This window comes from Macrobrachium rosenbergii, chromosome 55 (genome assembly GCF_040412425.1).
Source record: "Macrobrachium rosenbergii isolate ZJJX-2024 chromosome 55, ASM4041242v1, whole genome shotgun sequence".
NCBI lineage: Eukaryota > Metazoa > Arthropoda > Malacostraca > Decapoda > Palaemonidae > Macrobrachium > Macrobrachium rosenbergii.
The window spans coordinates 84766978-84785253 of NC_089795.1; the positions used below are offsets into that span (position 1 = coordinate 84766978).

The 18276-nt window shown below is 34.9% G+C and overlaps 2 protein-coding genes across 3 annotated transcripts in view; both read left to right on the forward strand.

Moving 5' to 3' along the window:
* LOC136835554 (receptor-type tyrosine-protein phosphatase epsilon-like) overlaps nt 1-18276 on the forward strand; it is a 282453-nt gene that overhangs the window by 134477 nt on the left and 129700 nt on the right. The gene's annotated exons all lie outside the window — the stretch shown is intronic.
* Nucleotides 1-18276, forward strand: part of LOC136835560 (uncharacterized) — a 42300-nt gene that overhangs the window by 4235 nt on the left and 19789 nt on the right. The window contains exons 3-4 of one of the 2 annotated variants that reach the window (XM_067099217.1): nt 2086-2176; nt 12030-12107. The gene's annotated coding sequence lies outside the window, so the exon portion shown is untranslated. The remainder of the gene's footprint in view (nt 1-2085; nt 2177-12029; nt 12108-18276) is intronic. The other variant, XM_067099218.1, reaches the window with a different exon arrangement.

Consider the following 18276-nt stretch of genomic DNA (forward strand, 5'->3'; position numbering starts at 1 on the left):
GGTGAAATGTGAAATTGGGTTTTCCTAAATTCATCCAAACAGTTGGGCAGTTCAGAAGAAAAATCTCCGAGAGATAATTGTTTCCAAATCCTGTTTACAATCCTTAAATTGATCTTGTTTATTCGAAATCTTGTTTGCAATCGTTAAATTGCTCTTGTTTATTCGAAATCTTGTTTACAGTCCTTAAATTGATCTTGTTCATTCGAAATCCTGTTTACAATAATTAAATTGTATACAGCACACGAGTAAAAATATTCAGTGACCCTCACTAACTACCATAAGATTAAAAAGAGTATAATTATGATTCGAAGGGTAAGGCTCATGTAGTTATACACAGATTGAGAAAGAGAGAGAGAGAGAGAGAGAGAGAGAGAGAGAGAGAGAGAGAGAGAGAGAGAGAGAGAGAGAGAGAGAGAGAGAGAGAGAGGATGTTTAATGTCATGTGTGACATCAGACTACTATCTGCTTCCTGAGTTGCTTTTTACATAAAAGAATAGCAAGATTCCCACGCCAACACAGAGAAAGTAATACTTGTCTATGAGTATTTAAAAAGAAACTATATATTTTTCTCCTATTTTTCTTCCATTCATCAACAGAAAATAGCAGTACCGAGACAGTTACTTTGGCTAATGTCACATAAAGTACTGTGAGCGGAAATGAAAACTGAGTATATACTGCTTGTTCATATACCCGTATTTTATCTTTAGAAATGACAGCAGCTGGATGATTTGGTAATTCATATCATTAATACTTGAAGGTTTATTTATACAGGAGTCCTAAACATTGTAAATTTCAATTGTAATTAGCAGAAATTAAATATGAGTGTTGATTGATGCTGTTTGTTGCCTCTATTTTGACTTGAGAGTTGATTTGTTGCATACGAGGCTTGAGCCTCAAAAGACTGCCCATGTTATCTTGGAAGTAGTATGTAGATTACACCACGACATGGCAAAGTGAAAAGTTGTAACTGGTATATAATAAGGAAAGGAATAACAGTAAGATGTAGAGGCTTTCTCAGTAATGCAATATGGTGACACTATTCTCCTGCAACTTCATGAGAAAGTGGCCTTTGGTTGCCTACATAAAAACAGTTCCTTTTCAGTCTTGCAGTGTAAGGTCTGGGTCTCTTGTGATGTGAAATGTGTGATGACAGTAATTGTTGTCTAGTACAGGAAATCCTTCATTGAATTTACAAGAAAATCTGTTGCACAAATATTGATAAATTTACTTTTTGGATCTGATAGAAGCTCGTTTTTGTTGCATGGCGTTGTTGGCATTGCTTAGTATTTTTAGTAATGTTCACCATATAGTCAAATGATCCGCTGAATGACTTTGAAACTTATTTTTTTCAATTGTGTCAAAATTTGAAACAGGGTGGGTAAAAGAAAATTCCACTCTGTAGAATCGTTTCATGTTTTTGCCATAATATGGGTTTGGGAAACACTTGAAACAATGTTCACATAAAAAAATACAATTCTAGCCGTCCCAGAAGTTAGTCAAAACAAACATTTACAGGATATGGCAACTACTGTAATTGAGGCATGTTCTTTAACAAAAATGTCTTGCTTCTTTTAATAATTTTCTCTATTAAATGGTTAGGTTTTGATTAACCCATAGTCTACTGTAAATCTGTTTGTTTGCTCCTAGATTATTTTAAGAATTAAATAGAATTTAGTGTTTAAATAGATTTTTCAATTAAGGTTTTGTTTTATCGGTGCAGCAGGATTTCATACACTGCCGAATTATACTGTACAAGCTTCCACTTAGTTTGGCTATGAGCACTCCACTTTATGCTGTTTTTCTTAAATCAAGTAAGGATTATTCCTAGAGAAACTGTAATACTCCATCATGAGGTCTACCTCATGCAAGGTAATGATTTTTTGCCCCCTCGCCGATATAAAGTGGTTCCAGTAACAATACTTTTTAAATTTTTGATGTTTATACTGACGTAAAAAATGCTTTCATTCTCTGCTTACCTTCAGATAACCAATGTTTCAAGTTACTTTTACAGGTATTTTGGTACAAGTCATCAAAATCTTTTACTAGTCTTTTGGTCCAAGTCATCAAACTCGTCTATTTTTTCAGGGGTAGTGACACTAGTTACAAGTCAAAGCTCACGATGCAAAACATTCTGGGAGCTGGGACTCAGTAAAGCATCACCAGAGACTACACACACGTAAGTGATCATCAATTTTACTGTTGTTTGAAACCAAAATACCAGATATCCATTTTGATGCAACTTACGAAATGGCAGAGTTCCTTCGGGCATTGTATGGCAGTAATAGATACCCCATGTATATTGGTACTGAAGGAAAATTGAATAATTGACTGCCAAAAACTATGAGTGATAATATGTGTGGTTGTGTGTATGTATGCATATGTTTATTATATAAGTAATCCTTCAGTCATCCGGGTTAATAGAGCCAAGAGGCCATCAGATAATCGTGAGTAAAAACATCAAAGGGATGTTCAAGGACAAGGCCATTCCCTTCCCCACCTAACCTTGTCAATACCACAAAGGCTAACTGGGAACACTCAGTGTGCTTATAAACAACCATCATACTTTAAACTGATAACTTTATGCAAAAGGCAATTATCTACCCGTTTTCCCCATATTTGTAACAAAATACTGCATAAATACACTGAAAAGAAATGCAACCCCTTCTTTTCCTCCCCTAGAAAATGACACAGTTCAGTGGGCAGGTAGCCTACCTGTGTTTACCCACAACCTACCGTGGTTTTATGACCACTTAAGTATTTTTATACAGCAGCTTCCATAACAGTTGTTACCATATTGTGTTACCATACACAAGATAAAAATGTGTAGGCCATGTGTGAAGTATAGACCTAGGCTAATCCAGGTGTTACACTTTAGTATCCATTTGCAAAGGTCAAATAGGCTATTACAGCTGTATTTAAGATAAATGTAACAGTAACAAAACTTTTATTTTACGTGTAGAATTCATTTACACTTTATTTTATAATATTGATATATTACCATGTTCACAGAATCAGCTGATTGAACCTACTACCAAAAGAATTAGGAAAATTATTTTTTACTTGCTAAAAGAAACGAATGTATTAATGGAATTATTATTTTTATTTTTATGCTTAAATGTAAAACGGTTATACAAATGTAAACTGTCATACTTTATGTTAAAGTCAAGTCCTCAAATCCACAAAACAGCTGTTTCTGATTTGTTTTATGAAACTAAAAGTCCCGGAAATTCACAGCTACATCGAATTAGTGCATGCATACGTACAGTATGTATGTGTTACTATTTGTTTTTTTGCTTTGCTTGATTTACTGTACCGTTTTCATTACAAGTTCAGTTAACTCTAGGTGTGATTATCACACATGTCATAACAGTATATAAGAGAATATTTGGTACTGCTTTTGCTTGTTATCTACAAGGAAAATACATCTACACTGTACATATTTTAAACCATTGTATGGTAAATGTAAAGTAGACGGCCACGCAAAGATATCGTTTATTAATATAATAATTTGTTGATCACACAATATAGAAGTTGGTGTATATGATACTTTGATCCCCGAGGGGGCTAGTACTAAACACAGCGTCCCAAGGAGCTTCCACCATGTTTAGTACTAGGACCTTGGAGTTGACGTGTAGATAACATGCCAAAGTAGCACAGAAATATGGTACAGTAAATAAGGCAAAGTAAATAATATGATCAGTACCTAAATATGTATGCACTCATTCGATGGCATCGTAAACTTCCTGGAGTTTTAGTTTGGCATTTTTGTTTATGGTACAGTAATTGATATTTCTTGAAAGGATATGTACAGTACTGATATACGGTATAGAGAGAGAGAGAATTGACGTGTTTACATTAAAGCCTAATACAATAACACGCTCTTACACTATTTTGTTTATATTTTATGCTACATTATTCTCGTGTATATTTTGAATGTGCAATATTTTCTGATTTTTTCAGTTTTATAAACCAATAGATAAACCCAATCATGTGTGTAGGGTACATACATATGCACACATTCAGTCCATGCCATTGATGAACTTGGTACAGCCTCTTTGGTTTTGTTTTGCCTACAAATTAAATTTGCATCATAAATATTTTTAGGGCGATTAGAGACTGAATATCAGAAATGGTAAATATTCGGTGCTACTTTGGCTTATCTACGCATCATCTCCGAGATACTAGTACTGAACATGGTGGAAGTTCCTTGGGGCCACATCAAAGTACAGTAAACCCCGGCATTCGTGGTCTCAATATTCGTGAACTCACGTATTCGCGGATTTCTCTGTGGAACGTATCTACCCATTATTCGCGGAAAATTCGCCCATTCGCTGTATTTTTCACTGAGAAATATTCAGTAATTATTAAACTATCAAAATAGGCTGTTCTAAGTGTTTTTAGAGGGTTTTAAGTATTCATGGATTTTAGCTATTCTCAGGGGCGGGCGTTGCTGTATGCATCCCCTGGAATATGGGTGGTTTACTGTATATATATATATATATATATATATATATATATATATATATATATATATATATATATATATATATATATATATATATATATATACTGTATACAAATATATATATATATTATATATATATAGATATAGATATATATACATATATACTGTATATTATATATGCAGTATACATATATATATCTATATATATATATATATATATATATATATATATATATATATATATATATATATATATATATATATATATATATATATATATATATATATATATATATATATATATATATATATATATATATATATATATATGTATATGTATATGTATACACACAATATATAGTAATACCTTGATCTTACACTATTCAAGTTGTGCGAATTCAGACACACGAACTTTTCATTGGAACCTAACTTTAGTACATACTGTATAATATTTATCGATGACGACTTTTCAAAGCCAATTCATTCTAAGAACATGACTAAATAGCAGTTGATAAATGAGAAAATGCAATAAAAACATAATGTAAATGAAAATGCTGTAGCGTAAAATATGAATAAGATAGTGTAGGAGTGTGTGTGTGTGTGTGTGTTTTACGGTATTGTTCTCTCTCTCTCTGTATATTGTATCTCAGTAAGTACTGTATAGTACATATCTTGTAATAAAATATGAGTTACTGTATCGTAAACATAAAAACATGAAACCAAACAAACTCCAGGAAGTACACAGTACCATTGAGTGAGTGTGTGCATATGTTTGTATATGTTGCCTTTTATTTTCTTGATTTATTGTGCTGTAATTCATTACAAGTTTAGTTGACGTAAGTATGATTATCCCACAGATCATAACAGTATACAAGAGAATATTTTGTCACTGTTGATATTTCATCTCTAATCACCATTGAAATATTTAAAAGCAAATTTCATTTGTAAAGCAAGCCAACACCAAACATACTGTAGCAAGTTCACAGGCGACATCGAATGAGTTTGTGCACACACATACCCTATGCACTTGATTGCTTTTATCCTTTTGTGTGAAAAATAAAAAGTGAGAAAATACAGTAAATATATAAATGAAGACACTGTAGCATAATAAAATATAAGTAAAAAAGTAAAGGAGTGTTTGTGTTACTGCACTTAGGCCTCTGATGTAAACATACCAGTTATTGTTCGCCTCTGATGTAAACATACCAGTTATTGTTCTCTCTCAGGCCTGTTTAATGTAAACATACCGGTTATTGTTCTCTCTCCACACTGGCCCTCTTCACCCTTTGGCGCCCAGCCAGCCAACACTTCCCCCCCACCTTGGAAAATTGTTGAGGCCTTTCCCACCCCTCAGAAACCATTTCTCAGTTTGAGTGTAAGCAGCATCACCAACGTTTTCCTGAGTCTGCACAGCATTGCCGGTCATTGGAGGGTGGTTTTTCAAATTTAAAAATTTATATAAAGTATATCTTATATCTTTGAGACCTTGGTCTCTGGTCCGGTGTGACGGATAATATTGAGTTCTGGATAATTGTGATCTGGATAATTGAGGAATTACTTTATATATATATATATATATATATATATATATATATATATATATATATATATATATATAGTATACAGTAGATACTGTATATACAGTCATACGATTCACAGAGATTTTTTTGTAGAACATATATCCACATTCGCAGAAAATTAGCCTATTCGCAAAAATTTTTCATAGAGAAATATTCAATAATTACTATATTTTCACATTATTTTCAGGACTAAATAAATTTTTTTTTTATGGTAAAACTATTAAAATGGGCAGTTATAAGCATTTTTAGAGGATGTCTCTGGTGTTTGAATTATTAAAAAAATAGGCAGTTATAAGTGTTTTTAGAAGGGTGTCAAATATTTGTGGATTTTAGTGATTCACAGGGGTTGTCCCTATCCCCTGCGAATCCTGGGTCAACTATATATATATATATATATATATATATATATATATATATATATATATATATATATATATATATATATATATATATATATATATATAAATATATATATACTCAGGCAAATTAGGGCATCTAGAACGCTGGGGATTCAAGAGGAAAAGGATGGAAAACAACCATCGAAGCATCATAAATTTAATAGCCGAATTTTCGAGACATCAAGTCTCATCATCAGGGCTGTAAAATATACAAAATTTCCAAATTAAAAACAGACTCAGTAAAATGACAATTGTACAAAGGTTAAAATTAACAAGACGCTTAAGAATTTATATTAAAAGAAGGTAAAAAGTTAAATAAAAAAAAAAATAAAAATAAAAAGCAAAGAGAATTCAAAGACTAGTACCTATCTCTAGAAGGTCACCACAGAAAACCCGCTCAGCAGGGACTTTACCAGGGTATTTTGGGATGATGGTTTGGGGTGTATTTTTGTTTGAATTGACATTAAATTGTTTTAGTATGATAATTTAAGGTATATTTTTGTTTGAACTAATAAATTAGGCAGTGAACTTTTAAAGTAGACAGTTATAAGCATTTTAGTTTGAGGAGTATTTGGCAGTTATAAGCAGTTACAAGCATTTTTACAGGGTTTTATTTTTTTCTGCAGTGGGTTCTGGAAGCTATCCCCGCAAAAATGTGGGGAGCACTGTGTGTGTATGTATATATATATATATATATATATATATATATATATATATATATATATATATATATATATATATATATATATATATATATATATACATATATAAATTGAAATAACTGTGAATAAAAGTACAGGTTTTGCTAGAAAAACACAAATAATGCACAAAATTATGATTCACAGGAAACTGGGTTCCTATGAAAAAACCTCAAAAATTACCAAAGGATTAACACAGCTTATAGCAAGTGAATTTGAGACTAGGTTTCAAGTGATTTTACAGGACACCGGTTATGCATGATTAAGAAAGATTTTATATTTCTGAAAGTTCTTCACATTTCAAATGGCAAATAGTGGGATGGAACCCTGAGCTTTTGACTCTGATTTTCAAGAAATGTACGGAAGATCCAATTTTAAAAATTACTCGTGGATTTTATTTTATACCGAAAACCAGATTAATTTGTGAAATGCCTCTGAGGCTGTTAATATCTGAAGTGTCTCTGAGGCTGTAAATTCTACAAATGATTAGTGGCTCTTTATCTTTACAAATGATAGAAAGTGCTCAGAGATGCAGAGTGCTCACATCTGAAAACCTCTTTCCATAAGGTAATGAAATGTATATTCATTGCATTGGTCCCACAGAAAATGTTTTGGCAGTTTTAAAAATATAGCAAAGCAACGAGAGTTCACCATGGAAATCAGACCAATTTGAACAAGATGTAGGTCTTGGTTAGGAGTTTTAAATTATGACAGTTTTTGAAAATGAGGATAAACCTTGTGAAGATCTCTTTTTAAAAATATATATGGGATACATCTGTGACTAGAGCGGGGGTCACTGAACTTTTTTTACAGTGGGTCAGATAACTGGGAGAATGACGAGTGTGGGGGCACATAACCATTTTATTCAATATAAAACAGTGAATACACAAAAAGTAAAGACAACCAACGTATTTATTTACCAATACACAAAATACAAAATATACAAAAATAAAGACAACCAACATATTTACCAATACACAGATTACAAAATACACAAAAATAAAGTCAACAAACATATTTATTTACCAAATTTATTTACCAAATTTATCAAAGAAGGTGACGTTAGCAGTAAGATAATTATATCGCACCCAGTGTTTACATATCCGAATTGCACAAACTTAAGAAGTAGAAAAGGTTAGGTAGCTTTGTGAAACTGTTTTTAGCTTTTAATGTGTCATTAATATTTGCATTGGAATTGCTTGCTTGAAAATCATTGAGCTCCAACTGTAGTTCGATTGGCACATTGACAAGGTTACAATCAAACAGGTTCGGGAGCGAAAGAACGTCGCTCTCCGTTTTGTCGAGATCTGAAAATCTCTCCAAAAATTGTTAATAAGTCATGAATTTCTTAGGAAACCCAAGGTTGACATCATCTGTGATTCCAGCACGAAACTCTTTGTAACACTGAAAATGAGAGAAGTGTCCTCCTTCCAGTTGTGCTTCAAACAATGATAGCTTTCTCCGAAATCCTTTGATGATTGTGTAGAGATCACAGATGCGGTTATCCTTTCCCTGAAGTTTCAAGTTAAATTCATTCATGTGGGATGTGATGTCAACCAAAAATGACAACTTTGACAGCCAGGTACAAACTGATGGAAATGGATCAGCTCTATCCTTTTCGGTAAGGAAAATCTATTTCTCTTTTGAGCTTATAAAATCAAAACAGGACTTTACTGCAGCTGAGCCACCTCACTACTGTGTGATAAGGAAAGTCACAGAATTCAGAATCAAAATTTCTTCAGGAAAAGCCTGGAACTGGTGGTGATCAAGTGCAATACCTCGAATGAAGTTCACCGCAGAAACGACTGGTTTCAGTACGCAAGAAATATCTAAGTCTTTCCTACAGAGTGTTTGTTGATCTATAATTTAGTGTATAATCAGAGCAATTGGGAGTTAAAGATCTTCCAACTTCCTCTTGATCTGCCCAACCTGACCTTTCCTCACTCCAGCCATATTTTTATCTCCAACTGTAACACATTGAAGCTGATTCCACTGAAGGTTATAGCCTAATTGCAGAGTTTTCTGACTTCCATGAAAATGTCTTCTCCAGTTGTTGTTCCGTGCATGCTGCAAACAGGTGCCAACTCTTCTGTGGTCTGAAACCCCAAAATAACAATATGAATGAACACGAGAATTTGTGACATACTTGAGAGATCAGTAGACTCGTCCAGCGCCAGAGAATACCACAAGAAATTCATAGCCTTCTTGTGTATCTGGAGCACTGTTCTGTTATGTTCTTATGTTCTCTGCACAACTGAACTTGCTGAAAGACTGATACTTCCAAACAAATCAGCTTTCTGAGGACATGTCATTTGCTGCTTCCATCATACACGCTTTGATGAACTTGCTGTCAGTAAACTGTTTTCCTCACTCTGCCACCTTATGCACTACAGTATTTTGTAATTTGTATGAGTGACTGATTCATTTCCAGCAGTAATTCTTGTGAGGAGATACATTTGAGATTCCAAAATACATTTCATGAACTCAGATTTCTCACAATGCAACTTTCCAGAAAACTTTGAATATGTAGAAAGATGTTTTGTTTTATAGTGACGCCGAAGATTGTACTCTTTAAAAACAGCAACACTTTTCTTGCATATCATGCTGCCCTGCCTGACATCGCTTAGACCCCGGTAGCTTATGGTACATGTATCATACCAGACCTAACGCCCTTTCTCCCAGCAGCGGGAAGTTGTTGCGCTGGTAGGTCGGGAGTTCGAGACGTGTGAGATGTTTGTTATGTTTTTAGAAGATGTTGGAGTGGCTTTTTTTTGTGTGTGTATTTAGTCTGTAACACCCATTTGCTTTTTAAGCAAACCTATCCGTTGATTACATACATAATCCCGGGGTGTCTACACGGATAGCAAAGTGTCTGCCTCTCTGATCAGTCGGCTGCGGATTTGAACCCGCGCCACAGACCTCTACAAAGTCCGAAGCTGCTGCTGTAACCGACTGTGCCATCGAGGCTCCAGTTCTTTACTGTATCATATATATATATATATATATATATATATATATATATATATATATACGGATACAAGTGCTGTTACTGTAAGTTTCTAGAACTTTTTAGTCGTTGTAAAAATATCTTGAAAACTAAAGACAAAAAATTTGGGATTTATACTCTTGTTCAATTACTAAAGACAAAACCAATTTGGGTTCAAACTTTTAACAGTTTTCCGTTGAAAAGGCTTATTAATTAATAATATCAGCCTTATTAAGAGGTCTGGTCCAACAGGTCTTTTAATACTGATCTTTTTCCTTCTAGTAGTCTTTGAAAATGAGGTGTTTTTAACAAGAAAGTTTAGTTGAAGGACAAGAATGTATAGATTTTTGACATTCTAGGGTTATAAACTTCTAGAAGATTCTCTGGAGAATTTGGAAAAGAGACCACACATCACTGAATGTGTGGGATTCCTTCTCCCTATATTTTTTCTAGTTTTATTCTTATTAGTGAAGCTGAAGAAGCCTTTCACCATATTGACATTCCTCTTTCCATGTTTGTGGAATGTTGCAGCTAATTGTTTTTTTGTTTAAGGTGTGATTGTGTGAACAGATGTAATCTAATCCTTAACTATCAAATAACTGATTATTATTCTTGTTACCATTTCTTTTATCTTTTTTTCTGTCCTTATTTTACTTGTTTATTTTGTTTCCTCCTTCATAATTTTTCAGGTGTTCAGAAGAATGCATGAGAAGTCTATGGAATTATGTATCTTGAAGTAAATTATTATATTGTTTCATAACAAGTACACAAATATTTTATTCCATTACTAAATATCAACTAGGTTAGGTAAGCAACACAGTTTTAAGTTTCGATATATTATATATATATATATTATATGTTTGGAAGAATATATATATATATATATTTAAATCAAATTCATCTCAAATATTATGTATATATATATTATTTAACTGGCGACCTTTATATTAATAACGACTGTCTTTGAGGTTATATTTGTATATATATATAGTATTCAGGTTATATGTATATAATCTTGGTTTGCAGGGATGTAAAATTATGTAATTGAATAATACATGATCATATATAAGATATATATATGTAATATATATATATATATATATATATATATATATATATATATATATATATATATATATATATATATATATATATATATATATATATATATATTATTTATATTATATATATATGCTAGGGTGGCAGTGCTGTCACAGTAAGTTTCTAGAGCTTTACTAGTCGTGGTGAGAATATCTTAAAACTAAAGACAAAAACATTTGGGATTTATACTCTGTGTTCAATTACTAAAGACAAAACCAATTTGGGATATATACTTTGTGTTCAATTTTTCCGTAAAGTACATTCTGCTTATTAATTAATAATATCAGCCTTATTAAGAGGTCTGAGCAACAGGCTTTTAGTACTGATCTCTTGATAACATGATCTAGTAGTACATTGAAATGAGGGAGTTCATAAGTGGAAAGTTTAGTGGAAGGACAAGAATGTATAGATTCTACACACATTCTGGGTTATAAATCTAAACATTCTCATTGCAGGATAATTTGGAAAATAGAATAGCTGATCACTGAATGTGTGTATTTTGATTCCTTCTATATATATTTCTTTCCTAGTTTTGCTCTTATCATAAAGGCTGCACAAGCCTTTCATATCCAGTATTGTACTCCATTCCTCTTTCCATGTTTGTGGAATGTTGCAGCCTATATTGTTTTTGTTTGAGGTGTGATTGTGTGAACAGATGTAAGCTAATCCTTAGCTATCAGAAATAACTGATTATTATTATCTTGTTACCATTACTATTACCACCTTCATTGTTATCTGCTTTGTCCTTATTTTACTTTTTATATTGTTCTGGGTAGCAATATTAATATCATAATTTTTCAGGTGTTCAGAAGAATGCATGAGATCATCAGTGGAAGTCCCTAGACCTGTATATGGAACACTTATGTATCAGCTCCTGAAGTAAGTTACTAGAGATCACAATGTTTCATATACAAGTACACAAATATTTTGGTGTTTATTACTATTTTTTTCATTGATCAACTACTGAAAGCATTTTTCCTGAAAGAGGTCTTTATCAGAATATATATATATATATATATATATATATATATATATATATATATATATATATATATATATATATATATATATATATATATATATATATGTATATATATATATATATATATATATATATATATATATATATATATATATATATATGTATATATATATATATATATATATATATATATATATATATATATATACATATATATATATCTATCTATCTCTATCTATCTATCCTGCATGATGGTGGACTAGACTGTAATGCAGTACTGTATTCCCAGAATTCACCCAGCTATTTGCTTGTGCTCTACACAATTCTCTGCTGAGGATAGTTAGTGACATCATCTTAGCTTCCTTCAGTGTAGTGCTTCCTATAAATTTCCTACTTTTCATGATAATTATGAAAACTGTTCCAACTCGGACATCTCCCGGCTGCAGAGTCATTATTAGGGCAATAGATCTTGTGTTTCTAGGTACCCTTGAGCTTCAGCTCCTGTTCTAAATTACAGCAGATAGATATTTTGATAATAATTCATTAATTTGATGCCTTATCACTCTGTGTATAATTTTAGCTTAAGATGTAGTGAACAGTGTTTATAGCCTAGCATTTCCTTCTCTCTCAGTATGGTGGTGATCTTGACTTCCCAAGTGTGTTAATCCTAATGATTTCTCTTTAATCCAAGTGTTTTTTCTCTTAGCTCCATACAAAATTTCAATATAGGAAATGTTATGGAGAGATTGTAATTCACAAGAACCCCCAGTTAAATTTAATGTCAGGAGTTTATCATGTCAGAAAATTATCTATTGGTCATGTGGATCTACTTTGCATTGTGTTATAATGCCACGAAGACATTATATTATGACTCCTGTTCAAGTAAAACCTTTTATGGCTCCTAATTAGCAAGAAGTAGAAAATGCTTTCCTGCACTGGTTATTGTTATTAAACTAATAGTTTTAATGATACATATATTAATTGTACCAGAGTAGAAGTATGAGGCATAATCCTGTAATATTTGTAACTACACTACTGTACTGATAGTATTTAATGATAATTTAAAGTGTAGTGCCACCCAGCTATAGCTTATGGGTAGTACTTTGATGTCATGTGTTAGGCAAGTTTCAGTTGCATGAGGACTTACCACACTGAGTATTAGTCAGATAGTTAAAAATATTTCAAAACATTGTACTACCTAAGTTAATAATAATTTACAACATTGTACTACCCAAGTTAACAGTAGTTCAGAACATTGTACTATCCCATATAGATTATAAATATGGTATTTTAATGTAGTTTGGTAGGCTAGCTTTCATCATAAAATACTCTTACCTGCTCATAGAAAAAATACTCTTGTAACTTTCTTGAAATTGTATAATACTGATCATTACAGTAATAAATAGAAATAAAGTATAACTCAAATATAGTTTATATATGTGGTTGGTAATTTGATTTAGATTTGCTTGGCTATCTTTCAGTAAAAAAAAAAAAACTTTAGCCTACAAGATGGGAAATGCTCCTTTAATTTTCAAAGAAAGTTTTGCAACAGTACTGAAATTGGTAATAATTTAAAATGCAATACCACCCAAAATAGCTCATATATGTGGTATTTTAAATCAGATTTGCAAAGCTAGTTCTTAATAGAATACTGTAACCAAAAATACTGTTAATTGCGGTACAGAGAAGTTCATGCATTCCAGCCATTGAGATTGTTGCTTAACAGATACTGTATCAAGGTTTCACATTTGTAGGATCCAGTTCTTATAATATGCTTTTTCTTGGTGAGACGGAGATTTCTTTCCTGTATTTGTTAATATATTAAACTAGTTGAACTTAGTACTGTAATGGTATCTCTAGTTTAATCATAATTTAAAGGGATGATGCCAGTAATTATGTTATTAAAATAATGTCACCCACAGAGCTTGTCTCATACCATGTTGTCATGACTATGTACTTGTAACCAGGTTGGTCTGTTTCATCCTTGTTGGCCATTCCACTTATCCAGTGGATATATGTGGCTCTTGTTGTACTGTTTCTCAGGTTTTTTGTTTTTTCCTTACTACAGCTCTGCTAATAAGTCAGCCTAAGTGTTGCTTGCTTAACTGCAAATTACAGATGGTAATCTTCTGTTAGCTAGTGGATATGGCACATACCACTCACCATAGACATTGAGTAGTTGCCAGACATGCATGAGGTTGCCAGACATGCAAAATAAGCAACATGCTCCAGGCAGCAAACCTTAATGAAGTTGGGGCTCGATTTAGACTAGGCCTTTGGTTCCAAGGTTAAGTGGGAGTATGGAGTGAGGAGGTTACACATTATCAGTAGAACACTGGCTGAGAGTACTCCCTCCCTATCTGAGCAGATTCCACATCCTGGCCAAAATGATTCCTTCAGTGCAGGGTCATTCATTGGGATAACTGCTACCATTAATGGGCATGAAGTGGACTTTGCCACAGAGGTTTCTCTTCCAAACCCAGAAGACCCAGGGGCACTGTCTTTTATTTTGCATGAGAGGTAATCTTCAAAAGACAATCAAGTCTCCCCATGCAAGAATATAATGTTGAGGATTCCAGTAGTTCCCACCCTCCTCCCCCCCTCAAGTTCCTGTCCCCTCCAGGGATTGTTATCCTTTAGCGAGGAATCTTAAGCTTTTGCAAGGAAGTGGCAGTCCAGCTGCCATGGCTCAGTCAGTCTGGATGGTTGTTGCTAGCGAGGAAATTTTGTCTTTACTTGTTTAGGGTTTCAGAAGAAGTTCTTGAACAGTGTGGAGAAAGCCCTTGATACTGAGCACCACTGTATCAGATGCTATTGAGGATTCTTGGTGGGCATGTGGAGATTCTCTTGCAGAAAACTTAGTTTCTAAGATCTCCTTGAGAGTCAGAGGACTGGTAAAGATATGACCTTCCTGCTTACGTAGTTGACTGGTTGTAATGCCACAACCAGTTCGGAGCATAACCCCCAAAGCTGGGAGTATTGTGCAGCAGTACCTGCCTGATACTAATAGTGATAACCGTGGGTGTTACACCCCAATATATGTCCTTTTGCCAAATAGCAAATGCCTCGTCAATGAAAGGAAAACAGTGATTGAAGTGAAATATATGGACTTTAAGGACAGAGCTGCTTTTCCTTGTATGGACTGGTGCTTGGTCCCTCCTTCAGTACGAATCCAGAAACTGAGACAGTCATCCCCCTGCTAGTGTGGCAACTAAAGCCATTAAGACAACCTTTTTCTGGTTTAATGGAAATTATGGTAACTCCACAATCTAAGAGAAGCAGTACCCCTTCTGGGGACCCAAGCTTTCAGTCCTCTTCACTGTAAAACAATGGATCATGCGAAGGCAGAATTTCAGAAGTTTGCAGTTACTGGGTAGTCAGAGGTAGTGGCAGAAATACAGATTTCTGTCATCCCAGTATCTGCCAAATCTACAAAGAACAGGGCAACACTTGCCTTTCCTTTTGAGTTAGGAAAGCTCCCAGTGGATATGGTTACTCAGGAGGTCGGTGCCCCTCTTGGAAAAATCTCAGATGGGATAGCCATGTCAGAGTTCCTTACAAGGTTTCACCTACTGTCCTAACCTCTTTAACTGTTCTGGAAGTAACTATGAGTGCGCTTCCAGATTCTGCAAGGACTGCCTTAGATGTTGATGCAAAAACTTAAGTGGACCCTATGGGGGCACACTTATGATTTTATTTGATGGCATCTTTGGGGCCAAAATGATGTACAGGGGGCTCCAGGATGTTGTTCCCTAATGTTACACTACTGTCTCATTCTGTTGTAACTGAGCTCATACAAACCCGTTAACAGTCTTGTATGGTACCACTCTTATTGGTGAGGTAGAGCCTGGGAAGCAATATTCCTAAGAGTTCTACCTCAACAAACAAAAGCAGCCATGCTACAGTGAGCCATACAAGCCTCCTTTCATCTCTAAGGTGTCCCTCAAGCAACAGAAGATGGGGCAACAATAACAGCTACAACAAGAACAGCATCCCTTTTGAGGTAAACAGAAGCAAAGGAAGAGGTGAAGCTCATTAGGATTTGTCATGTTTGGGTTGCCTTCTACGGCATCACATGCAATAGAAGCCCTCCCCTGGGCGATACAGCATCATCTTTAGTGAGCAGGGTTGGCAGTGGTCTAATCCCCCCACTCCTCATGGAAGTTTCTTTTTTCCAACAACCAGACCCCTCCATGGAGGAATATCTACAGAAGGATCTCTTAAAGAGAGCCATAGAGATAGATGTATATTCATCATCAGGAATATCTCTTCAGTGTCCCTAGAAGGACTCTCCTGAACAAAGAGTGGTCCTTGACCTCTCTAAACCAGACAAATATATGCTGCTAGTTTTGGATTACAACTGTTACCCAAGTATGTTTGCTCATTCCATTTGGGACTTGGAGAGCCTCTATAGATCTGAGAGATACATACTGGCACATATCCCTTGCTGTTCCCTTCCTCCAGTAGTTTTTCAGGTAGGGAGAGACACATACAGATTCATGCCCTTTGCCTTAAACATCAGCCTTGGAATCTCCACAAGATTAGCAGCAAATGTTGTCTGCAAACTCAGAAAAAAAGGAATTCAACTGGTAGATATTTGTTAACCTTGGTTGCCACCGTGGAAGAGGGCCTATGAAACCTGAGAGGGGTAGTCAACAGACTCCCTCAGAGGTGTTTTGTGAGGTTGGGACTTTGTTGGAATACTCTTTGTGGCCAGTTGTCTATCCCATCCATACACAAACCAGAATAAGGAAGGACCTGCTAAAGTTCCTAACCCAATCCATGTTTTCCCAATGATAGTTGGAATGAAGCCCATGTCTGGTGTAGTTTGAATCTGTGGTAGATCCAATCCTCAGATTGCAATTCAATGACTTGAGCAGTGTCTGGCTTTTACTTGCTCAGAAAAGGCTTCATGATCATCTCCACTGACAAAGCCAGGTAGTTGGGACTGGAGGGGAGCTCTTGCCCAACAGGTTGACCTGACCTACCTGGCTGTGCTGGTATGATACACATAAATGCCTCTTTGATTGGTTGGCAAAGCCGTTGGAGGATCATCAGATAGAGGGAAGGTGGTTGCCTGGTTTAGAGAAGTATCACATGAAGTTCTGGGTTCTGATGGCTTTCTTCCTTTGTCTCAGAAAATTGAAACCCCAAAGGGGACCCACGCTTTGTTGGTCCTAACCAATATATGACGACATGTATCAGGAGTTTGGTCTCCTGTTCAGTCCTTTTCAGTGCTCTTTCTCTCCTACAGATGGCTCAGGCAAGGAAGTGTCTTGTTATCAGTCTACTTCACAGGGTTGCTTAGTGTAACATTGACTGTCAAGGTGGATGGTAGCCTTGACCAAATGGATGTTAGACAAACCGTTCAAATGATTGCCAGCCTACTTTGACGTCTGGAAGTGGATCTTTTTGCCACACAAGAACCATCAGCTCCTGGTGTGTGTGTGTGTGTGTGTGTGTGTGTACATCTCCAAACCTGGACATGTAGACAGTAGCAAGAGAAGCATTCCTACAGAACTGGAACAAATGGAGAACAGTCTTCCTGTTTCCTACATTGTCCTAGATGTTGAAAGTACTGGACACATTGCTAACCTTCAATGAAACCAACTGCCTAGTGTTCCCAAATAGTCCAAAGAGTCCTTGCCATCCATTGTTGTATCTCAGACAGTAGGGGAAAGTTGTTCTCACATCCTCCTCTCTAAACTGTGACCTTCACATGTAGATTTTGAAAAACTAGGTACCAGGTCCAAAACCTGCAGGCTTCATCTGTCCAATAATACCAGTCTGTGTGGAAAGTGTGGTTGGATTACCTCCACATTGAGATCCCAGTTAAAATATCGGTTGAAACAGTTCTAAATTTTCTGATCTACCTATTTGAGGACACGTGCCAATTACTGCAACAGTTACACCAGGTTGCATTGTTGGAGGCCTGGTTTTGTGTGCTTGGTGTTGACCCAAATACAGAAGTCTCTAGTTCCCTTCTCTAGTACTTTGCATTGCAAATACTGGCTACTTTAAGGGCTCCCATTATGTTGTCCCTGAATAAGGTACTTGAGTTCTTTT